The sequence below is a fragment of the Dasypus novemcinctus genome, chromosome 3 (genome assembly GCF_030445035.2).
Source record: "Dasypus novemcinctus isolate mDasNov1 chromosome 3, mDasNov1.1.hap2, whole genome shotgun sequence".
Classification (NCBI taxonomy): Eukaryota; Metazoa; Chordata; class Mammalia; order Cingulata; family Dasypodidae; genus Dasypus; species Dasypus novemcinctus.
Genome location: NC_080675.1, coordinates 122,763,415 through 122,778,955, shown reverse-complemented (window position 1 = coordinate 122,778,955; position 15,541 = coordinate 122,763,415). Strand labels below are relative to the sequence as shown.

Here is a 15,541-nt window from a genome sequence, read left to right as displayed (position 1 = left end):
CCTTCCCCCACATTGTCTGCTCTCTGTGTCCATCCACTGTGTATTTTTCTGCATCTACTTGCATTGTCAGGCAGCACCAGGAAACTGCGTCTCTTTTTTGTTGCGTCATCTTGTTGTGTCAGCTCTCCGTGTGTACAGCGCCACTCCTGGGCAGGCTGCGCTTTTTTCACATGGGGTGGCTCTCCTTGTGGGGCGTTCTCCTTGCGTGTGAGTCACCTCTATGTGGGGGCGCCTTTGCATGGCACAGTACTCCTTGCTTGCGGTAGCACTGTGCATGGGCCAGCTTACCACACAGGTCAGAAGGCCCTGGGTATCAAACCCTGGACAATCCACATGGTAGGCGGACGCTCCTTCAGTTGAGCCACGTCCGCTTCCCGTAAGCATTTACTTTTAATAAAGATATAAGAATATCTTTAAGGTAATCATATATATATATGTAGTATTGATGGGTCACAGGGAATGCATATCAAGTTCATGGTGGGATGCTTGAAATGATTCAGTACAAAGTGATTGTACTGATTGACACTCCTGCTAGCAATGTATGAGAGGTCCTTTTGATCCATATCCTCCCAAATAAACTAAGTCTTTTCCATTCAATTAATCATTCAATTAATCCTACCTACCTTGTTTTATTTGGTTTACTTCAACTACAGTAGGAATCAGAATTTCTAATGCCAAACAACAGCATGACAAAGTCATGGCCTCACCTTATCCTTATGCAGCCACTCCAATGATGATGAGATAGTCTTGTTTCTTATTTCAAATTGTTTGGTCACTGTAGCTTGGGAACAGTTTGTTTAAATCATAAAGGCTGAGTCAATTATATAATTTATACTGAGGCCCACACCTAAGAAGTAAAAGGAGAGCATCATGAAGCAAATAACATTTTCAAAATAAAACATCATGGCATCACCTTTGCTTTTACTTTAAAAACCTACTGCATAGTAGTGCTCCATATAAAATTTAAAAGTTCTGTTTTCCATCAGATGCTGTGGTGTGTATTATATAGCACATTTAATTAGTGACCTGGTCATATATGTAGAGTGAACCACTCAGTTCCTAATTGCAGACTTCAGCTCTGAATGAACTCTTGAATTCAAAGGCAATAGAGGATCTACCCTTGAATAGGTCCATCATGTATAACATATTGGCCGATTTTAGTTTTACCCTAATCCTGTTTATGTTAAGGCTGTTTATTCAGGTTTAATATCTGATATGAAAAGCTTCTGGGTAGAGAAGAGAACTGATTGGGGATTGGGAGATCTGAGTTGTAGACCTAGTTTCACCACTGATTCTCTGTCACTTGGGTGTCACTTATCTCTATGGGCCTACATTCCTTGTAAGATGTGTGTTACTTGAGCCTTACAATACAATCTTCCTGTAACAAATTCTGAACAGGGTAGTGCCTTGTTGAATTCTAATAGCCACAGTGATTAGCCTTTGGTAGTATGCGCCTTACAGTTATTATTTCTACAATATCTATATTGGAGTAGATGTACCACTGTGCCTTTTTAGCAGATGGAGAATGAAATTTTGTGTTCAGTCCCTTACAGGTTGGCTTGTGGACAAAAAAAAGGTTGTTTACCTTTGAAAGAGAAGTGTGAGCTCACCAAACTCTCTTCCTTATTGGGCCTGGGACCATCTCCTTGACTAAGCCAGATGAAGAGGAGGATCTCTATGAGCTCTTCCAAGGTCTAGTGTGTAACAAGTTTCTTAGGGACAGGAGAGATATTCAATCAATTGTGTTAGAACACTGTGTCAGTTAAAATGTAGAGGATTGACAAACTCCACTGATATACCAGGCATGTTTATTTTTGATGCCTTGATATAATGGAGAGATGGTGGTACAAAACTAGCCAAACAAAACACTTCCTTTTCATTGCAATTGTCAGCATCTTCAGAGCCTTGCTAGCTGGTGATTACAGCAAGCCATTTATCTATAAATACATTTTCATATACACATCATACATGCATACTTTCTCACCTATACTTGGAAGGTGGCTTGAAAGTAGAGCAGGGAAGCAGTTGTGGCTCATCTGATAGTGTCTGCCTACCACATAGGAGGTCCAGGGTTCAAACTCAGGACCTCCTGCCCCATGTGGTGAGCTGGCCCATGTACAGTGCTGATGTGTGCAACATGTGCCGTGACATGCAGGGGTGTCCCCCACATAGGGGAGCCCCATGCACAAGAAGTGCAACCCTCAAGGAGAGCTGCCCTGAATGAAAAAACCGCAGCCTGCCCAGGAATGTCACCGCACACACAGAGAGCTGACGCAGAAGATGACGCAACAAAAAGAGAGACAGATTCCCAGTGCTGCTGACAAGAATGCAAGCGAACAAAGAACACACAGCAAATGGACACAGAGAGCAGACAACAGGGGGTGGAAGGGGAGAGAAAAATTAAAAAATTAAAAAGTAGAGCAGAAGTCAGATAACCTGGTGCTGCAGCAGTTGGATAAGTGCAAATGCTGTGCCAGATCTAAGACACTGCTCCCAGTTTCCTGGGTCAAACTCCTCCAGCCCAAGCCTGTTTCTTCGTGCCCAGCTTAAACCACCAACTTGGATCCATGTCTGTACACTTGGACTCTGCTTCCACTTGTGCTTACTAATCTCACACCCACCTGAACTAGAACCTCTGGGATGACTCCAGCTGCCTGCTGAGACATTGAACCTTGCAGTATTGTAGACTCCTTTCTCTGACACCCCACATTCACTGCATTGGTGACCTCTATGGCAGTTTCTTAGAAATACATTCATAATTTGACCACGTCTCACCATCTCCACTGTTCCTACGTGATTCCTACCGTCATATATCCGTTTGACTATGGCAATAACCTCCTAACTGGTCTCCTTACCACTACTCTTGCCCCCTACAATTTATTCTCAATACTGCAACCAGAGTGATCATTTTAAATCTAAGTCAGACCATGTCACTCCTCTAGTTATTCACAATCCAAGGGCTATCCCACCTTGGAGTAGAGTCAAAGTCTTTGCCAACGCTAAGGCACGTCATGGTCTTCCTTCTCAACCCCCTGCTACTCGTTCCTGAGCTCATATGACTTCAGCCTCCCTCAGGCCCATACTTGTTCCCATCTTGGGGTGTTTACCTGCTCTTCTCTCAGCCTGGAAAGTTCTTCATGTCTCTCCCTTGCTTCTTAGGAGTCTCTGTTTAAATGTCACCTTAGGCTGTGTTTGGACAGTATATTTAAAATAGCACACATTCCATCATTCCTTATAACTTTGCCCTGCTTGATGTTTCTTTCAGATTTACATCATCACCATATTATATCTTTCTTTATAGATTGTCTCTCTCTCTCTCCACCTGGAATATAAACTCTTTGAGGCAGTGACTTTTTTTTTCTCTCACTGCTATATCCCCACTGCTATGTGCTTGACATATAGTAAGCAATCAGTAGTTATTGAATTAAGGAATGGAGGCATGAAGGAAACTTACTGCCACTGCAGTTTCCTATATTCCTTCTAGATTGATGAGGCTCAGGAGAAGTATCTATTGATAGTTTTCAGTTCTGTTTATTAGTTTTAAAGGTTAAGTCATAGTATTCATATTTTCAAAATTTCTATAATTTGCAGGAGGGAAATTATCTTCAGGGTGTGACTTTCCAGAACCAGCAAGCTTTAAGTTGCAATCCCAACCACAGTTAGAAATTCCCAGAAAATGTGGACTGGTCCAGCAGGTTTGCTATTCTTAATAGCATTGTTAAATGTAGGTGCAGTTAGGTTAACAATTTCATTGCTCCTGAGTCAGCTGCTTGACTGTTTTCCTGTTCTCCTTATTGGAATGATTGTGCTTGTCAGGATTGCATAATATGCTCATGATCCAGTTAAGACAGTGCAAGGTGTTTTTAACTACTTCTGCTCTATTCTGTTCATTGTAACCCTGTCAAATGAGCCAGACCTAGATTATGGGTTTACCTAAGGACCTTTGGCAACAGAAGCCATCTCATTGTAGCCCTTGCAAAAAGGAGAAATTTATAAGGATTCAAAGTGATTCATGGAGTCCAAGAACTGGGTCCTAGGAAGAACCAGAACTGGCTGGAGGCCACCAGCAGGCCAAGGAGGATGCTATTTCTTCTCTCTGCTTCTCTTTGTACAGATCCCATTTGGCTTCCATCTTTATCAACCAACTGGGCTTCCTGATCCAAATGGCAGGCAAAATATCGTTACTCATAACTCCACCTTCAAATGAATTCTTCATTATGGCCATCACTTCTGTTTCTCTCTCCCAATTCAAAGTTTCCCTGAAAGAAAATTCTATTGGCTCACCCCTAGTTCAGTTACCTGTGGCCGGGTAGCAAGGCTAAGTTGAGGAAACAGCTGCTAGGAGTCAACCCTTGCTGATGGGGAATGGAGGGCAGGCAGAAGGATCATTGTGAGCTGCCAGTCCTCAAATATACCTGATAACACCTGGTATAAGTTCTTGCCGGTTATTTTTTTGTTAGTTGTTAATCATTCTGTAGGGCATTGCTTCTCCTACTGGACCCACTGGGGTACTCCAAGTATTAATTCCATTGGCTTGTCTCTTGTGGGGTTCATCAGGACAATCTATCCCTTGAATTATATATTAATAGTCTTTGATGATTCATAGAGCATACTTCTATAATTCATGTGAGTTTCATAATAAACCTGTGAGGTCAAATAGAGGAGATATCCCTACCTGAGAGTTAAAGATACAGAAATAGTAAAATTAAGTTACTTGCCCAAGATTGGGCAGTGGTGGAATGAGGTCTTGAATTTATTTAGGTCACCCAATTCTTGGGCAGTTGTATTTTTTCAGTTTTCTTACATAAATAAAAATGCACTTAACTGTATGGTAGGTGTCACAGTATTCAATATTATTTTTTGTTAAATTTTAAGTTATTAGTAATTTATTTTTGCTTTAAAATGTATATGTTGTTTTCATTTAACTTTATACATCTATTACTTGGCAAGTAATTATAATTCTTAAAATTGTATTATTAGTTTAATATTTTTATTTAAATTCTTTATGTATTTTAACAGTTGTTAATTTATGATTTACCAACATATTATGTCTGGTTTATTATCTTCTAGAATGTAAGCTGCATGAGGGTAGGGATCTTTGTCAGAGTTGTTCACAGACGCGCCTCAATGCCTAAAACAGGACCTGCACAGAGTAAATCCTCAACTATTTGTCAAATCAATTTTTGATTTAACAAAAATGCATAAATATCATTTCACATGTTTTTAGTGCATTTTATTTTCTTTGCTTGGCTTTCCCCAATATCTCTATTCTTTTCCCACTTGACAGTCTGCTCCCCACTTATGCCAGGTAATTATATGCACCCTTACATATTCCATTTTATATACACATAATTATTAAAGTTTAAAAAATAATTGTCATAAATAAGATATAGTTGTAATAAATTTTTTTGTACATATTGCTTTAAGACAAGTTACCTATTGAGTCATTGATTTAGGTACCTAAATGTAACAATAAAGAAGACAAAGGAGTTCTAAACCTTTAAAAAATTAAACCTTTGATTTATATGCCATCTGGACTCAGATGATTCATGATGATCAATTAGGAGAAAAGAACTTCAGAATTTCAAGTCCACATTTCACAAAATATATATTAAAAATGTGAAGTCCTGATGTCTCAAAGAGGAACTTACAAAGACACTTTCATGATACTAAAAACGTGGCTTAGGATTTCACTCTTATAAATGTTTCTGTCACCAACTCTCTCAGCACTGTCTTCTAAATGGCCTCATTGTTTAGGATTCCTTCTCCTGCATCTGCATCATCCAGCCTTATCTTTCCCACTGCTTGGCTGAAAGGCATGAGGACATTCTTTATTTCTAACTAACTAACTAACTAACTAACTAAATAAATAAATAAATAACTATATAAAGCACAATAAAAGCACATTGCTGAAAAATTAGAAAATGCAAATAAGCAAAGGAGAATAATTACCCATAATCTTAGGTACAACCCCAGGTATAATAATACCTAAGCCAGCACTCACTTTAATCTCCTACCACCTAATTTATAAAAATAGACACAATCGGTATTGTACACTTATTAGTGAGGTTGCACCTCTTTTCATATGTGCAAAGGCCATTTATTTGTATTTCTTCTTTGAATTGCCTGTTTCAATTCTTAGTTTATTATTCTTTTAGGGAGTTCACCTTTTTCATAATGATTTGGTTTTTGTTTTAGGAGATACCTGGGATTGAACCCTGGACCTTGTACATACGAAGCAGGCGCTCAACCACTGAGCTACATCCACTTTGCTCATAATTTTTTTTTCAAGATTTATTTTATAATTTTATTTATTCTCCCCCCATCCCTTGCCATCTGCACTTGCTGTCTGCTCTCTGTGTCCATTTGCTGCACAATCATCTGTGTCTGCTTGTCTTTTCTTCTCGTCTTTTCTTTAAGAGGCGCCGGGAACTAATTCTGGGACCTCCGATGTGGGAGACAGGCACTCTATCTCTTGAGTCACTTGAGCTCCCTGGTTTGTGTGTCTCTCAATGTTTTTCCTCTGTGTCTCTTTTTTGTTGCATCACTTTATTGCATTAGCTCACACTGCGGACCAGCTCTCCATGGCATGGGCCAGCTCACTTCACCAGGAGGCCCCAGGAACTGAACTTGGGACCCCCCATATGGTAGACAGGAGCCCAATTGCTTGAGCACATCTGCTTCCCCATAATGATTTCTAAAGTACACTCTAGATATATTTGTTACATGTCACACATGATTTATACATGTATATTAAATTTCTATAATGTCTTTCATATAAAAAGATTTTTTATTGTAATGTAGCTCAATTTGTTAATATTGCCCTTTATGGATTCTGGGGTTTTGTATCATATTTAGAATAGCCTTCCCCAAACCAAAATTATCTTTTATAAGTTTACATTTATTTTTTTATTTTATTTTGTCTAATTTTTAGGTTTGTTTTACATTTATATCTTTAGTTGACCTCAAATTTTAAAATGCTTTCTTTTGAAATAATTCATATACTATACAGTTTGCATTTTTAATGTACGATGTTGTTTTATTTTTTTATTCTTAGGGTTGTGCAACCATTGCCACAATCTAATTTCAGAACATTTTCCTCTGCCGTCAAAGAAACGTTGTACTAGCAGTCATTCTTGAACACCTCCTCTAATCTCCCTGCCCCTAGCAACCACTGTCCCTATGGATTTGCCTATTCTAGACATTTCCTATAAATGGAGTCATACAATATGACCTTTTGTGTCTGGCTTCCTTCACATGGCAGAATGTTTTCAAGGTTCATGTTGTAGCTTGTATAAGTACTTCATTCTCTTTCATGGCTGAATAATATTCTATTATATGGATATACCATTTTTTGTTTATCCATTATCAACTGATGAACATTTTGGGTTGTTTCAATTCTGTTGTACTCGTATATACCTACGAGTAGAATTGCTGAGTCATCTGTTAGCTCTGTTCAACTTTTTGAGGAATTGCCAAACTGTTCTTCAAAGCAGCTGCTCCATTTTACATTCCTACCAACAAAGTATGATGGTTCCAATTTCTCCAAATCCTCACCAACACTTGTTACTGTCAGTCTTTTAGGGTATAGCCATCCGAGTGAGGTAGTGTTTCATTGTATATATTGAAAATCATCTGGCCATTTGTATACCTTCTTTGGAGAAATGTTTATCTAGATCTTTCACCTATTTTTTAATTGGGTGGTCTTTAAATTGAGTTGTAAGAGCTCTTTACATATTCTAAATACCAGTCCCTTATCGTATATATGATTTACAACTATTTTATCCTAATCTGTGGGTTTCCTTTTCACTTTCTTGATAGTATCCTTTGAAGCACAAAAGTTTTTTATTTTATAAAGTCCAATCGACCTATTGTTTTCTTTTGTTGCTTGTGCTTTTGGTGTCATATCTAGGAAACCACTGCCAAATCCAAGTTCAGAAAGATTTACTCCTATGTTTTTCCTATGAGTTTATAGCTTTGGCTCTTACATTTAGGACTTTGATCCAATGTGAATTAAAAATTTTATATGGTGTGAGGAAGGGTTCAGCTTCATCTTGTGCATGTGGATATTCACTTGTTTCATCATCGATTGTTAAAAAGACTATTCCTTCCCCATTCAATGGTCATGACTATTGTTGAAAATCAGTTAGCCATAGGTGTATAGGTTTATTTCTCCACTCTAGATTTTATTCCAATGATCTATATGTCTATCATTATGCCAGTACTGTCGTGATTACTATAACTTTGTAATAAGTTTTGAAATCAGCAAGTAAGAGTCCTCTATCATTGCTTTTCTTTTTTCTTTTTAATTGTTTTGGCTATTCTAGGTCCCTTGCATTTCCATTTGAATTTTAGGATCAGCTTGTTAATTTCTGCAGAAAATTTCAGCTGGGATTTTGATGGGGATTGTGCTGAATCCGTCAATCGATTTGAGAAGTACTGCCATCTTAACATTTTAAGTCTTCTGATCCATGAACATGGAGTGTCAAGTATTATTCTATTGGATGATATTATAAACAGAATTATTTTTAAAATTTCATTTTCAGAACATTTGTTGCTATTACATAGAAACACAATTCATTTTTGTATACTGATCTTGTATCCTGCAGCCAACTAAACTCATTTATTAGTTCTAATAATTTTTTGTGGGTTCTCTAGGATTTTCTACATACAAAATCATGTCATCTGCAAAGAGAGATAGTTTTATGTCTTCCTTTCCAATCTAGATGCCTTTTATTTCTTTTTCCTGCCTAATTGCTCTGGCTAGAACCTCCAATACAATGTTGAATAGAAGTGACAAGAGTGGATCTCCTTGCCTTTTTCCTGATCTTAGGGGGAAAGCATTCAGTCTTTCACCATTAAATATGATGTTAACTATACTTAACATATACTTTTATAGGTGGCCTTTATCCACTTGCATTAACCAGCAGCACTAGGAAACTGCGTCTTTTTTGTTGTATCATCTTGCTGTGTCAGCTCACCATGTGTGTGGTGCCACTCCTGGGCGGGCTGCTTTCACGCAGGGTGGCTCTCCTTATGGAGCACACTCCTTGCATGTGAGGCACGCCTACGCTGGGGCACACCTGTGTGTGTGTGGCATGGCACTCCTTGCGTGCGGCAGCACTGCACATGAGCCAGCTTACCACATGGGTCAGGAGGTCCTGGGGATTGAACCTGAACCCTCCATATGGTAGACAGACACTATCAGTTGAGCCACGTCTGCTTCCCAGTATATAATCCTTTCTATATGTTGCTATAGAACATAGAATCTATATATCGCTAAAGATTTAGTGTGCTGCCCTTTAATGAGGATTTTGGGGTCTCTATAGAAAATTTTGGTCTGTAGTTTTTTCTTGTGATAACTTCGATTTTAGTATCAGAGTAGTGTGGGCCTCATAGAATGAGTTGGGAAATATTCCTTCTTCTGTTTTTTAGAAGTTAACTCTTCGACTGTTGGGATGGTATTCACCAGTAAAGCCTTTTGTGGGAAGGTTTTAAGTTAATTATTGTTGCGTTAACTCTGTGTGTGACATTAAGGTAGGAATCTAACTTTATTTTTTTTTTCTAAATTAACAGCCAATTGTTCTAACACTGTTTATTGAATACCCTACCTTTTCCTACTAATTTTAAATGCTATAAAAACTTCTTTAGGCCATTTTGGATCGTGCCTGCAATGTTATTCCTGATGAGGCACAAAACAAATTTGCTTCATCAGCAGCTGTAATTTTGGAGCCTTGAGGAATTCTTTGTTCTGGCAAGGATTTGAGGTTGGGAAGCAGAAAGGACCAGATGTGGATCATGGTTTCCTTGCCATCCCCATAGATGAGTCAGTCTGGCCTTGACTGCACATAGCACCCACAACACCTCCCAGGCTGGGCACCCTTCCCTTGGAGGCCTGCCCACACTGCAGCGGAGATCCTGGCCAAGCCAGAGGTCGCCACCCAGTGTGCTCACCTTACTCCTGTGGTCTGGATCCCTGCCTCCAGTGATTTCCTGGACTTTGGAGTCAGCTGGCCCTGCCCAGCCTACCCATCTTTCCTGTACCTCCCTGCATTTGCATTCTTCGCAGACCTTGGACTTGGCCTTATAATGCAGATCACTGTGTCCACCACTCCCTCCACCACTCCCTTGGGAGCAGTGAGTCCTAGACTCTGCTTTCTTTCAGATCAGGGCACTGAATGTACTAATCAGCAACTATTCTCACCCTGTACTTCACATCTCTGCTTATCCCTGAACTCCTCATCCTGACCTACCTCCTAGTTGGCATGACTCGCATATGATCCTATGCTTGATTCTGTGCCATCCCCTCTCCTCTGATACTACTTCATATAATGGATGGTACTTGAGACATGGGAATAAAATGAGGTGGTTGAGGGCAAGAGTGATTGGTGAGAAGGAACCAGGACTGAGTCCTGTACATGCCGACATTCAGAGGTCAGAGGAGGGAGAAGGAATCAGCAACAGAAGCTAGGAAGAAGTGACCATAGAGATAGAAGAACAATTCAGGAGGATATGGTGACAGGTATCAAGAGGTAAGAATGCTCCAGGATGGAGGGAGAGGTCAGCAGTATCAAATGCTACTGAAAGAAATCACTTAAGAGGCAGATTGAAAAGTACCCAATGGATTTGGCAATATGAACATCACTGGTGACTTCAACAAACTTCCATGTTGACGGTCAGGTCCTTCCACTGTGTAAAGCCCTGTGATGGCTCTCAGTGGCCTCCAGATGAAGTGCCCTCCAATCCAGCATCATCTCTCAGCACTTCTACATACTCACCTCAGGCGCCAGCCATGCCGAGGTACTGCTTGGACAGAAGTCACATTCTCTCATGCTGCTGAGCTGTTCCTTCTGTCTGGAACCCTATTTTTCCCTCAAACTCTCCTATGCTTTGACTAGCTCAAGTACCACCTATTCCAAGAAGCCTTCCCTGACCCCTCAGGTTGGGTTGGGTGGTTCTCTTCTCTCTTCCCACAGCATCCTGTGTTAGTATGAGTAAAGAACATTTTCCCTCAGGGACGTATCTTGTCCACTTACGGTGTCCTCTCACTCCAGTCCTCTAGCTAAGGCCTGACCCGCTATTTCTCAGTGCATGAAGTGAAGCAACCTTTGGTGGTAGAGGTAAGGGTGCATCCAGCTTCCCTTCTGACCAGATAACTAGACACTGGAAAGTCAAATCAGCTGGCAGCAGCAGAGTGGTTGTGTCGCTGCAGACGTCTCTTTGGTTTCACTGTAGGTCAGGCTTACTGAGAGACCTGGGCCATGAAGGCCTGTCCTGGGTCATTAAGTTGCCAAATCTCCAGTGCCATCCTGGTTGGAGGCTTTTCCCAGCACCTGTGCCTCCCTCCCCCCCTCCCCCTCCCCATGGTCTCTGCATGTCTCTCCACCTGCCCTGTTGCCCTGGGTCCCTTCCCTCCTCTATGCACCCATCCAACCTTCAAGGAATATGATAACATTCCACCACTCAACATCTACATTCGTAAATCTCCTTCAGCTCTTCCCCAGCCTCCCCTACCCCATGCCCCTGGCACCCACAGATCTCCTCCTTTCCTGGACGCTTAACCTGTGCAGGAGGGACTGTGAGTTTGGCCTCTCTGGTTAGGCTGTTAACTCCCCAAAGGTAAGAAGCCTGCTCCTTCTCCCTGTGTTTGCTGAGCCCAAGCCTTGCCCACACGCCTTGCTAACAGATGTCAGGTGAAATGCATTTGTATATTATTACCGAGCAAGGAGGCAGGTCTTATGAGCACCCGAAGCTTTCAGATCACTCTGAGCATGGTTTTTAGGCATGGCGACGGGTGCTAACGAGCAGGTGTGCGAGAATTTCCTTTTACACAGGGCTCCCCTAAAGCTGGACTCTTCACCCCGGCTCAGCTGTCCTGTTACTTGAAGTGCCCCCTTGTGGACGAGCGAGCGCTCCTCAGACAGGTGGACACCTTCTCCACCAATGCTACCCTTTCAGAAAAACCTTCCTTGGGTTACAAGGTGGCTTAATTCTGCTTTTTAAAACATAAAATATGTATGTTGTTTCAGTCCTGATAATAAAACTGCCTTCTCATGCTATAACATTTAGAAACTACAGCAAATTTTTTAAAAAAGATAAAACAAATCACTACAATCCCACTTTCCACAGATAACCACTGTGGACATGTTGGTACATATTTTTTCCTAGCCCTTTTTCTATGAAAATATATGAAAATATAGAGAATCTACATAAGGATATGTGTATATTACAGAAATGAACATATAAAATTAACAATTGAGATGTTAGGTGTCCTTTTTTTTTTAACTCCCCTAGCTAACAGCGTGGTTTACCCCTATTACCTTCAAGTCTTTGCTCAGCTGTCACCTGCCCACTGTGTTTAGTCCTGTAACCTGCTCTCACCTCTGGCCTTCAGCACTTTAAGACCCTGGATTCTGCTCCACTTCTCAGCAACACTTCTCACCTTTATCCTGCATTACAAGTTTTAAGTGTATTATGAGGATCGGTTTTTGTGTGTCTTCTTCTCATTCCTCAATGTAAAGACAGGATCTTGGTTAGTTTCGCTCAATGATATATCCCAAATCCCAAGAAGAGAGTGCCTGGAAAATAGTAGGCACTAAAGAACTATCTCTGGAAGGGTGAATTAAGATTACAAAGCCCTTTCATTTTTAATTATTAAAAATTATTTGTCAACATATAATAAATAAAAATGTGTAATACTCTATTATATGCCTATATCATGATTTAACCATTCTGCTACTGAAGGTCATATAGGATGATTATAGTTTTCCATCATTAAAAACATTTTTTTAAAAGATTTATTTTGTATTTATTTCTCTCCCCTTCCTCCCACCCCCCTCCCCCCAGTTGTCTGCTCTCTGTGTCCATTCGCTGGGTGTTCTTCTGTGACTGCTTCTATCCTTATCAGCGGCACCGGGAATCTGTGTTTCTTTTTGTTGCGTCATTTTGTGTCAGCTCTCCATGTGGGCGGCGCCATTCCTGGGCAGGCTGCACCTTCTTTCGCACTGGGTGGCTCTCCTTACGGGGCGCACTCTTTGTGCGTGGGGCTCCCCTACGCGGGGGACACCCCTGGGTGGCAGGGCACTCCTTGCGTGCATCATCACTGCGCATGGGCCAGCTCCACATGGGCCACAGAGGCCCGGAGTTTGAACCGCGGACCTCCCATGTGGTAGACAGATGCCCTAACCACTGGGCCAAGTCCACTTCCAGTTATAAACATTTTGACAGACCTCTTTGTACATAAATCTCTGTTCGTATTTCTTACTTTATTATAGAAAATTATGAGAAGCTTTATTTCTGAGTTGTATGCTGTTAACATTTAAGGTTTTCCTTCAATCAGTTGCAAGTTTATGTCATAACATAACATATATCCAATCTCACCCAAATTTTGCTGGCACTGAGTTTATTCTCTTGTTTAATCTTGGTAATTGCCAGGCAAAAAAAAATTATCTCATAATTTATATATTTCTGATTTTTAAAGAAGCTAAATAATTTTTTCACATGTATTGGCCATTTGATTTTTTCCCTATTACATGTCAATTCATATTTTGCCCATTTTTAAAATTTATTTTTTTAACTGGATTGTTTTGAAGACACATAGATCACAAAAAAATGTTATATTAAAAAATATGAGGTTATGTCCAGTTCCCCTCTACATCAGGAGGGGGCTTAGATTCCACATGGATGATGGATGAAATTCTGCTTGCAGCTGTAGGCATTCCTGGCTCCCTGATGTGGTGGTTGACCTTCTTCTGTTAGCTGGTTCTTCTGTTAGCTGGCTGGGGTAAGTTCATTAAACCAGAGGGCAGGAGTTGCAAGTCTACTGAGGCTTAGAGCCTGGCTGTCACATGGACAGTCCAGAGATTCAGGTCTCCTGAGTATACACCAACCCAAATGCCAACCACAGGTCCTGTAAAAGTAATGGAAGAGACATGTGTAGAAAGGTCATATCTGAGTCCAACTCCATCACACTCAGGAACACAAGCTCCAAAGTATGGAGGAATAGAGTATGGATTAAAGTAGACTTACAGGTATTCTGCTGGGGAACTATTGTGATTAATAAGGGAAGAAATTGTAGTATTGATGTGGAGAAAGTGGCCACAGTGGCTGCTGATGGTAGGGAGAGGGAAGAAGAGATATGGTGTGGGGGTATTTTCAGGATTTGAAGTTGTCCTGGGTGGTGCTGCAGGGACAGATGCTGGACGTTGTATGTCCTGCCATGGCCCACTGGGTGGACTAGGAGAGAGTGTAGGCTACAATGTAGATCACTGTCCATGTGGTGCAGCGGTGCTCCAAAATATGTACACCAGGTGCAGTGAATGTGCCACAATGATGGAAGAAGTTGTTGATGTGGGAGGAGTGGGTGGGGGGTGGCGGGTATATGGGGACCTCATATTTTTTTAATGTAACATTTAAAAGAAAATAAAGAAAAAACAACAACAACCAAACAAACAAAATATGAGGGAAGTGATTGTGGCTCAACTGATAGAGTGTCCACCTACTGTATGGGAGGTCCAGGGTTTGATACCCTAACCCATGCAGTGCACTGGCTCACGCGCAATGCTGCCGTGCACAAGGAGTGCCATGCCATGCAGGGGTGTCCCCCTCGTAGGGGAGCCCCACGTGCAAGGAGGGCATACTGCAAGGAGAGCCGTCCCTCGCAAAGAAAAGCACAGCCTGTCCAGGAGTGGCGCCACACACACGGAGACCTGACATGGCAAGATGATGCAACCAAAAAAAAAGTGACACTTTCCTGGTGCTACATGGCAGAGGACACAGAAGAATACACGGCAAACGGACACAGAGAGCAGACAATGGGGGTAGGGGGGAAGGGGAAGGGAAGAGAAATAAGCAAAAATAAATCTTTTAAAAAAAAAAATGAGGTTCCTATACCTACCCCCCCCACACTCCTCCCACATCAACAACCTCTTTCATCATTGTGGCACATTCATTGCATTTGGTGAATACATTTTGGAGCACTGCTGCACTGCATGAATAATAATTTATATTGTAATTTACACTCTCCCCCAGTACATTCAGTGGGTTATGGCAGGATATATAAATGTCCAGCATCTGTCCCTGCAATATCATTTAGGACAACTCCAAGTCCTGAAAATGCCCCCACATCACATCTCTTCTTCTCCCTCCCTGCCCTCAGCAACTACTATGGCCATTTTCTCCACATCAATGCTACAATTTCTTCCATTACTAGTCCAATAGTTCTATAGTAGAATATCAGTAAGTCCACTCTAATCCATATTTTATTCCTCCATCCTGTGGACCCTGGGATGGTGATGTCCACTTCACCTCTAAATCGAGAGAGGGCTTAGATCCTACACTGTTAATGGATGTGATTCTCCTGCTTGCAGTTGTGGGCACTCTCAGTTCCGTGGTGTGGTGGTTGACCATTCTCAACTCCCTGTTATCTGACCTGGATAAGTCCAACAAACGAGAGTAGGAGTTGCAACTCTGCTGAGGCTCAAGGCCCAGCTGGCACATGGGCAGTCCAGAGATTCAAGTCTCCTGAGCATACACCAACCAC

The 15,541-nt window shown here is 41.3% G+C and overlaps 1 long non-coding RNA gene across 2 annotated transcripts in view; it reads right to left on the bottom strand.

Annotated features, from left to right (window-relative positions):
• The window catches only part of LOC131278004 (uncharacterized), a 73,950-nt gene that overhangs the window by 22,029 nt on the left and 36,380 nt on the right, over positions 1-15,541 (bottom strand). The window contains exons 3-4 of one of the 2 annotated variants that reach the window (XR_011648429.1): positions 1,586-1,712; positions 708-847 (exon numbers count right to left, since the gene is read on the bottom strand). This is a non-coding gene — a long non-coding RNA (uncharacterized lncRNA). The remainder of the gene's footprint in view (positions 1-707; positions 848-1,585; positions 1,713-15,541) is intronic. The other variant, XR_011648430.1, reaches the window with a different exon arrangement.